General features: G+C 35.1%; 1 protein-coding gene across 1 annotated transcript in view; it reads left to right on the top strand.

The window, feature by feature from the left end:
• LOC109332341 (myb family transcription factor EFM-like) overlaps positions 1 to 9,916 on the top strand; it is a 23,135-nt gene that overhangs the window by 6,576 nt on the left and 6,643 nt on the right. Inside the window, exon 7 of the mRNA XM_019567294.1 lies at positions 6,259 to 6,267. The gene's annotated coding sequence lies outside the window, so the exon portion shown is untranslated. The remainder of the gene's footprint in view (positions 1 to 6,258; positions 6,268 to 9,916) is intronic.

The raw sequence follows: 9,916 nt of genomic DNA, 5'->3' as shown, positions 1-9,916 counted from the left end.
GGTTACTCAAACTTTCTGTCCAACAGATGCTTAAAAATTATTTTGAGTAATCGGTTACTCACTTTGAGTAATCGGTTACTCACTTTGAGTAATCGGTTACTCACTTTGAGTAATCGGTTACTCACTTTGAGTAATCGGTTACTCACTTTGAGTAATCGGTTACTCAAACTCTCTGTCCAACAGATACTTAAAAGTTATTTTGAGTAATCGGTTACTCACTTTGAGTAATCGGTTACTCAGCTTCAAAAATCAGTTTTTCAGTTGGATAACTTTTTTCTCACACATGTAACCTGTTACTCAATGAAGTAACCTGTTACACACTATTTTTGAAAAATGTTTTAAGTCTTTTAAAAGTGTCTCACATTTTCTAAAAAATAGTTTGAGCAATTATACTTGTATATACTTAAGAGTTTAGGATAGAAGTACTTACAAAGACTTAATCTAATGTCTTGAAGTTTTATCTTCATTTGTCTGCATAAGTCATCTTCCTTTTCTTCTTTTTGGTGATGTTGGTGTCTTCATCAAAACCGTGCCAAGGTCAAAAGGAAGATCTTCTTCACACATTCTAAGTTCTTCGATTTGGTTTAGAACTAAAACTTGCTACTTTAACAAAGAAAAGCACAAAAACTTGCAAATAAGTTGATTGTAAACTCCAACTCCCATTACATATGGTGCCTCAGAACCAATAATCAACTGCTAAATCTATAAGAGATGTTTAATATCATAAACAAAGAATATAGAAATTATTGGCATATACAAATCCAAATAAATATTTTGAAATTCTTAATCTTTTCAAGACTTTTCAAGTTGTTCTTAGTACGTTGGAGGTTAGGATGGAATTGATGAATCTGGTTAAGAGTTAGTTGATCTGGGACTGCTTGGGTGGGTACTTGAAAAGACACCCAGACGCTCTAGTAAGTATATGTGAAGATATGTAGAGAGAATAAGGATACAAGAGTATATGAGAGAGTAGTAAGTGTTAACTTCCTTAAGAGGGGTCTCCTCTATTTATAGAGGAGGTGAGCATGAAATATTCTCTAGTAGATGTTATTAGCATGACAACCCATTTTGTCCTATCTTGTCAGGTTTGCCTCAGACAAGCATGCGAGTAATCTTGCTGGTACAATGCTTTATCCATGGTAGGTCATCTTGTCACCTTCCCCAATTGTCGAAATCGTATATTTATTCTATCCTCGCCGAATGATAGAGAATGGCACAATGTTCGACGACGTGTTCAACTCTATAGCAGGGGTCTGTGATGTTTAGATGGTATGCCAATCACTTAGCAGAGATCTGTGTTGTTCAAGCAGTGTGGCAGTCATGTAGTAAGGCTTATGGTCCCATGACTAGCTGAGTAGGTCTTGTCCCTTCAATATTATCCTTTGTCTGGGTAGGCCAACTATCCGGCCATGATAAATAGTTGCATGAGCCAAATTTCATTCGCTTAGTATTTGTCTGTGACATGCACATATTGGATGGTCGTAACATGTCTTGGTAGCAGGTTGGAATAGTTGCCCTCAGTCTAGTAGTAGGACTGGGTACGGTCGTTCCAATAGACTTAATCAGTATTGGATCTTGGGTGGTCAATGAAAAGTTTGGGTTGATCTTTAGTCAGTACTGGCGGTCAGACCACTTTGTAATGCAAGAATAAGTTTCAAAAGTCCAACCTACAATTGGTGTGCTCCAATTCATCAGTGCATTTCTTAATTTGAGTATTAGGTGAGAGGTCGTGATAAATGTCATGTAGATCTGCGACACGAGGTTGGCAAGGGGTGTGTGGGAACTTGTATGGTTAGTGGAAGGCATGTACTTTTGCTTGTGTGTTTTTAGACAGTTAAGATGTGAGGTGCTTTATCCATTAGTTAATGTTTTGTCATTTCTTTTCTTGTGCAAGTCGTTGGATCCACACTTGAGTGCATATGAACGACAAATATGTGATTTGGGGCGATCCTTGGGAGGTATTGTCTTTCGGAGGCCTAGTTCCCTCTCTCCTCCCATTCCCTATTAATAGGACCTCACCCTAATTTGATTTGTACCTTATCTTCTTTACATTGAAGAAATTCTGAGATTTTGCCAACTTCCTTCAAATTCGCGATGCGAACTCGTCTTCTTCCAACGTATAGGTAACCTTCTCCTCCTTCTTCTATTTCCAGTTTTCTGTTTGTGAAATGGTGAGGATAAGTGTTGCTGAAGAGAATTCCACTAGTGACAGTTCTATTAAGGTTTTGTTGGATCCTCCCCTGTCTTTTACCATGTTGTATTCTCAATGACGTCGGACAAGGGGGGCTTCCTCTGCCCCTAGGGCGTGGTCAGGCACAAAGAAAATGGGTAGTTGGGAACTACTCAAAGGAGTTCTTAATGTTGCTTGTCAGCTCTAACCTAGAGAGGGACGACCTCGCCCGATGGGATTCTCTTCATCCTGAGTGGTTGTTCGTCGTTTCTGGGCTTATCTCCTCAGATCCTAATGAATCTTCTGTTGATACGTCAGTGGCTTGTAACTTTGAGTGTATATCAGATTCTTTCGTCCTGCCTCCCAATAATGCAAGTAACCCCTATTATTTGATTGACCATGGAGTCTAGGGGTTGACCAGTTCATTCAAGGTGGGGACGCATCCACGAGTGTTCTTGATGGAGTCCATGGAGAGTTATTTTGTCTTCGCTCCTCATGTCCATGACCGATGTGAATGCAAGTATGCAATAACATGATTTTAATGAAGACAAAACTTAAAGACTATGGACAAGGACAAATCATCTACACCAACATGAAGACTCAATTCAAGCTTCAAGAAAGGATCAACAAAGTTAGAGTAATCCTTTTATTTTAAGTCCTAAGATGCTTTGAATGGATAGAGTTTAAGTTAGGTGAACCTAATGATAAATCTAACAAATTAGAGTATGAACATAATTCATATGAGATTTTCATGCATAACATGATTTAGGTGCATTTAACATACATACATAATTTTGATTCATTAGTACTTATATATTTTTCAAAATCATGCATCATGCATTAATCACTCATGTTAGAGGTTTATGGAAAATTAACTAAGTCTTTTCAAAACACTGTTAATCGATTAAGGTTAAAGTTAGTTGATTAAGTCTTTGTAAATGGGAAACCCGTTAATCGATTAAGGACATGGTTAATCGATTAAATCAGTTTCTGTTTTGGAATCTTGGACGTTTTAAAGAAATGTTAATCGGTTAAGTAGTTACATAATCGATTATCCCCAATAGAAAACAGTTTGAAACTAAATGGTATTTCACCATCCTTTCCCATAGGCAAAAACACAAGACATACATGAACATGATGCAAGATTGATACACAGATTTTAAAGAGTGTTTTTCTGAATAGAGTTATAGAATTTTATGTTAAAAGAGAGAGTTTTGTGAATCTTTGAATGGGCTTTAGTTTTCAAGCATTCATAGTTTTCAAATATTTTTCTTCTGTTTCTCATAATCATTCATATTCATCTATGAGATTATGAGATTTATCAAAGGATTGTTAGTTTTGAATTTTAGTGTATGATTAGCACATCATAGGTGCATTGAACTTTGTACATGTTGTACCAATCGTTTTATAAATTTGTCTCTTTAGGGTGTAAGGCATCACCTTGGAAGAATAAAGAAATTTAGGAGAAATCCTAGGTCGAGTTTAAGGTCCAAGAAGAGATCTCTATGGGTATACTTGTTTAGAAGTGGTGTGGATCCATTAGAAGCTTTGCCCAAGAGAATTCTTGGTGGAAGAAGTGTTTGTATAAACATTTGATTTCTTCTTAATAAAGCAAATCTCCCAAGATCAGAAGGGGAGGACTGGATGTAGATGAAAGTGTAAGTGTCAAAGTGTTGTACTATTAAATTGCATATGTTTTGATGAAGACAAGGATTCATTGAAAGCTTGAAGATGACTCAAGAAATCAACAAGCCATGGACTCAAGGATCTCATATCTAGAATAAGTCTTACAAGAGTCATTTTTAGAGTCATAGATATGTGTCTTAGATATTGAGTCTAGGTTAGGTAAACCTAGGTGCAATTCTCACAAGTCTTAAAAATAGTCAAATCATTTACATGAGACATGCAATCTAGATTACTATATGTTCATGCATTAATCATACATGTTATTTGTGCATCACATATAGTTGATAAGCATAACATATAGGTAGTTTACCATTTTACCATTTAGCTGAAAAATATGTCAGTTAATCGATTAAGGAACGAGTTAATCGATTAACGTGAATTCGGTTTTAACAGATAACTGAAAAACTGAAATCAATTATTCTCAACAACTCGTTAATCGATTAAAAGGGCACTTAATCGATTAACTGGGTCTCAGAAATATTTTCAATATAAACTGTGTTTTTAGGTCTTGCACCATACATCATATCATTCATTTTAGAATTGCTAAATTGCATATTTTTTGTGCTCATTTGTGCCATTTTAGGCAGAGAGAAATGCATTGTGATATAGTGAGAGATAGTATCATGTTTAGGGTTTAATTATGATCTAATTGCATGTGATTAATGTGTTAACATTTGCTATCTTCTTTTGCATGATTCTTGCCTTTCTTTAGAAGAATTCTAGGATATAAATTCTCTATTTTCGCACATCAATTAACTCATACATATTCATGCTTACTTGCGAGTCTTGTATATGATTTTTAGCTGAGATTTAATTGTGATATTTTGAGCTACACTGTGCTTGATAATACTCTATTTTTTGTAATTTTTGTATTGTAATAAGGGAAATCGTCTCTTGGTGTCGTACCACCAAAGATACTCAGTGAGTCTTCACCAAGACTTAGAGGCCTTGAGTCCAGAACATTTATTGGCTGGGGCTAGATCGGAAGAAAGGTTTTCTTAGGCGATTAGGTGAGTCAAACCAAGAAATTGGGTTCTTGGATTCAAGAAGGGAACATCTAAGTTTGTGTATTGGAAGTGTGCATGTAAAAATACATTTGTTTCAATATTAGTGAAGAAAATCTCTCGAGATCAAAAGGGGAGGCCTGGATGTAGTTTACAAGTGGACCCGCAACGAACCATGATAAAATTCCCTGTTGCAGGCTCTTTCTATCCTTAATCTCTTTAATTTCAAGTTGTAATATTGCCTAATTTTAGCTGATAATTTGGATATTGTAAAATTGCCATATTGAGTTTAATTATGTCCAAGTATATTTGATTTATCTGTATCTGATTATCGGTGAGTGGCTGATCAATAAGCCATTTCACAACTTGCTTTTTTCTATGACTTAATCGATTAAGACATAGTGTTAATCTATTAACTAGGTTTTTTATCCAGAATAGGGCTTCGGTGCAAAAAGCGGTAATTGGTAACCACGACACCTATTCAACCCTCTAGATGTATTTTGTCCACTGATACCTAACAGTAGATTGCAGTGGAGCTTCTCTCTTTCCTTATACTTTTACTTTCATGCAATTATCGTATTTCGCTATATTTGATTACATTCATATAGAGATTATTGCATAAGTGAATCTGCATGATTAATCACTTTCATTAAACTATTTAAGTGCATATTAGATCAGATTAATTACTGCTTTCTTGCTGCATCAAGAACAAAATATTTTCAAGAAAATCAACAAGGGTACTCGATTAAGCCTGATGTTAATCGATTAGCTCAAGCATTATGTTATTTGATTAAGCAACCATTTAAGAGATTAAAACAAGTAATTTTGAGATTATATTTTGTATTCGAATTGTTTTTAATTTTTACTTGAGCCACCTATTCACCACCTCTAGGTGAAGTTTGAGTCCTTGTTAACCAACTATCGGGTGTGTGATGACCGGAGTAGGGAGTCTGCCACTTTACCAACTCCTTTTCCTATAGTCAACCCGACGGAGTCGACCCTGTGTACAATAGTCATTGAAGAGACTACCTAGAGTCATCCTCGATATAGAAGGAAGTTCGCGAAGGAGAAAGCCTCCGAAAAGTAGAAGCCCTAAAGAAGCATTGGACGCCTTGGAGGCTCGGACAGGTAAGGATGAAGAGGAGTTGTAGCGAAGTCAAACTCAAACTTCAGTCTTAGACCACCAAGTGAAGGAGGCTCGAGCTTAGAACCACAACCTAACATCGGAGAAGTCTGCCCTTGAGGCCTTTTCCTGAAATGTTTCAATAGGTGCCTGGGAAAACGCTCGAGACGAGGTCCAACTGGCCAACTCGTGTATGGCCCTCTCATGGATGGTGATCGGGGCATATGCATGTAAGTATTAGATGGAAACTAAGAGGGGGGGGGGGGGGGAATTAGTTGTTAAGAGTAATGGCCATTTTTTCTGCTTATAAAATAAGAATGTGTTGCATCAGAAATATTGCAAAAAACGTCACCAAGTAAAACTTTTAACAAACATGAAAGAGTAGAAAGTAGAGAGAAAGTACATAGATATTTATATTTGTTCATCTTCTTGTCCACCAAAGGCTATTATAGTACTTTTGCAACAGAAGAGATTTCTTTCCTTGATATTATGAGTTGTAATTATAATTTCTCTCCCCAAGACTCCTTGTACCTTACACACTTACTAATACCTTAAACCCTTGGGAAACAACATTTTCATGTATTCTTTTCCCCTTCTCACCACACCATTGTGATGACAAGTTTTACAATAAGATTGAAGATAAACTCTAGAGCAAGGATTGCCTTTATAAGATATAAAATTCTATAACTTGCAATTATCTTTCTCTCAATACACTTAGTACACAATACTCTTAAAAGTGTTTAAGTTTGGAAAAACTTTAGAACATGCACTCAAAGCAACTTCAGAAAAATCTGAAAGTTTAGAACAAAAATTGCATGAAAGTGCAGAGAATTTTATGTGAAAATTGAGTGTAAATACATGTTCAAGACGTGTTATGAAATGGTTGTTCCAAGGCCTTTAAATATGTTTCCAATAAACCAATATACCCTTACATGAAGTTGGGACACAATTGGAATGAAACCTATTAAGTTTGGATGAAAGTTGTTCAGATTGGATTTGAAAATCTAGTTTAACAGCTCCGTGTAATCGGTTACACCTTCGTGTAATCGATTACCCAAACTTTCTATTGAGTAATAATCGGTTACTGCTTTACAGGAATCAGTTACACTGTGTCATTTTTGTTAGGTAACTTTTTACTCAGTCAGGCAACTTATTACACAGTCCTAGTAACCTATTTCTCACTATTATACAGTTCGAGTAACCTGTTACCTAGGTCTAATAGCATTTTACTCAGGTCAAGTAACCCGTTACTTAGCATTTTGAAATTTGTTTCGAATTGTCTAAAATTTTCCAATTTCTTTGAAAATAGTTTTAACATCCTTTTGAGCATTGTTTACTAAACATACTTAGAGTCAAAGGATAAAAGTACACATTGAAGACTTAGACTCTATTTGCCTTGAAGCTTGATCTTCTTTGTCTTCAAAGTGTCCTTCCTTTTTCTTTTTATTGTGATCTTGGTGTCTTCAATAAAACCGTGCCAAGGTCAGGAGCACGATCTTGTTCACAATCTCCCATTTTTTTATGATGACAAACTAACATCATTTTGCAATTGAAGTTTTATAAGATCATCATACTTCAAATGATTTTGACATATTTGACTTGTATGCTCCCCCTATCTTATATACTCCCCCTTGTTTTTAAATATGTGCCTGCAATGATTTAGATGGAAAACACAAACTCCAACTTTTCTCCCCCTTTTGAATTCATGAAAAAGTAGGAAAGCCAAGTTTCCAACACAATATATACACATATATATACCAAAAGGATAACATGATAACATTTTGACATATTTTTAAGCCAAGGTCATAATAATCAAGTATGAACTCAATAGTTGTAAATTCCATAAGATGATCGAATTTCTTAAAGTACCATAACATTGTAAACATTAATGTATAATCAGTTCATACATAACATAAAGTAAATAAAAGTTAAGCAAAATACAAAGCAAAAAAAAAACATCCAATCAAGTTCAATAGAAACAACATCAAAAGAGACAAACTAAGATTATGGCTTAGCACACTCATAATCCAAATCGATATAATCCAATTGATTCGACTATTGTCTAAGTTCCACTTGGACTTATTGATTCGTAGTATCAAGAGCATCCATCATTGTGGTGATGTAGCCTCGAAGTGAGAATAACTCATCCATGACAATTTGATTGGAATGCATGGAACCAGATGAAGATTACTCAACATGGAATGAAGAGTGTTGTTCTGTAGGAGGGTCAGCAGAGGGATTTTCCATAAGAGTAGTCTGATGATCAATACAAAGCTTATAAATCATATAGGTATTATCTCGAAAGAATCCCATCTTGTGGATCACATCCACATAAATTTTATTATACCTAGCATCGAGTAGGATCTTGGACTCTCTAGCAGTAGACACACTTAAATGCTCAAGTATGGTAGTTATGATGATATCATAAGGCAATGGTTAGTGATCATCTCTAAAAGTCCACATTTATCTCATTACCATCAAAGTTCAGTTAATTGGAACATTATGTTTAATAGCATACATCAGTTGTAGTTTCATATCGCTAAGTTACGAATAATTTGAAAATTTTGGAACTATAACATAACTGAGAAAGTAATGAAGCAAACGATCTTCTAGGTTTAGACTACCAATAGAGAGAATATCTCTTTTTTTTCACAGTTTCACCTATGACCCTTTGCTTACGCATTTCAATTTTCCTCTTAGAATATCTACATATAGATTAGTAGAAATTGTTTTTGTTATACTCTTCTAAGTCACATTGAAAGCTTGATTCTACTATTGCTCCTATGAAAGGTATATTACCGCAGATGGAACTCAAGGTTCTAAAGTCCAAGGTCACTTCCTTGCTTTTGACATAGGAGAAGATTTTATTCATGTTAAATGTCAAGTTGTTGTAAAATACCCTCACAACTTCAGGGTAGTAAGCACAATGCATTCGACAAAAAATCAAATAGGTTTTTTTGCCTAAGAAGGATGGGGAAAATGAAATCGTCGGACTCGAAAGAGTGTAACTTACCAAACTTTGGAGCAAAGATGAGTATCTATAGAAAATGCTCCATGAACACTTAGCGATGTTCCTTATTACCAAGACGTAGTGCCAAATCTAATGGATTAGCCTTGGAAGAGGTTGGTTGTTTTCTCTGAGTCACATTGATACATTGCTTCTTGGTTTTTGATGTAGAAGCCATGAAAAAGAAGTTTTGAAATCTAGGTTTTGAGAGATTTGGGGTTTTTGATTTTGAGAACTAAACATGAAAATAATGGTTGCAATATATTTAGAAGTGAAAATGTGATATGATTAGACTCAAAAATCACTCAAAACGGTTGAAAATGGAGGTTTTTTTAGTTTGTGGGGGGGTACCACGGTTTGAAGAGGTATGAATGAGTAAGATGGAGATTCAAAAATGAGGAAATTTCCTTAAATACTGAAAGTGCGCATGTCAAGAGGAGCACTTTGGAAAGCTCTCTCAATATATGTCATGGTTTTGATGAGGACAACTTGTGCTAATAAGAGCTTGAAGATCATCAACAAATCAACATGCTTAAGTCTTTTGATTGGTACTAGACTTAGACTAGAGACTCGTTTAGGTTGAGTCTAAGGCTTAGGTAACCTTAACACATGTCTCATATGCATAAAACTTTAAATCATTTCATCTTTGAGATATGTCATTTATAATATGTTCATGCATCACATAAATACATGTATATGTGCATCCTAGGCATAAACTTATTGTTAAACATGTATGAATCAAATGTATAACATATTTGAGTTTTCGTAATTGAAAATACATATGAAAATATTCTGTTAATCGATTAAGGCATGAGTTAATCGATTAACCTAACTTTTTGAAAAGCTGTTGAAACTGAAAAACTTGGAAAACAGAATCAGTTATGTTTTTGAACAACGTTAATCGATTAACCAAGGCTTTAATCGAT

This window comes from Lupinus angustifolius, chromosome LG18 (genome assembly GCF_001865875.1).
Source record: "Lupinus angustifolius cultivar Tanjil chromosome LG18, LupAngTanjil_v1.0, whole genome shotgun sequence".
In the NCBI taxonomy this organism is placed as follows: Eukaryota; Viridiplantae; Streptophyta; class Magnoliopsida; order Fabales; family Fabaceae; genus Lupinus; species Lupinus angustifolius.
Note: the sequence above shows the minus strand (reverse complement) of the source record. Positions and strands in the feature narration are given on the sequence as shown.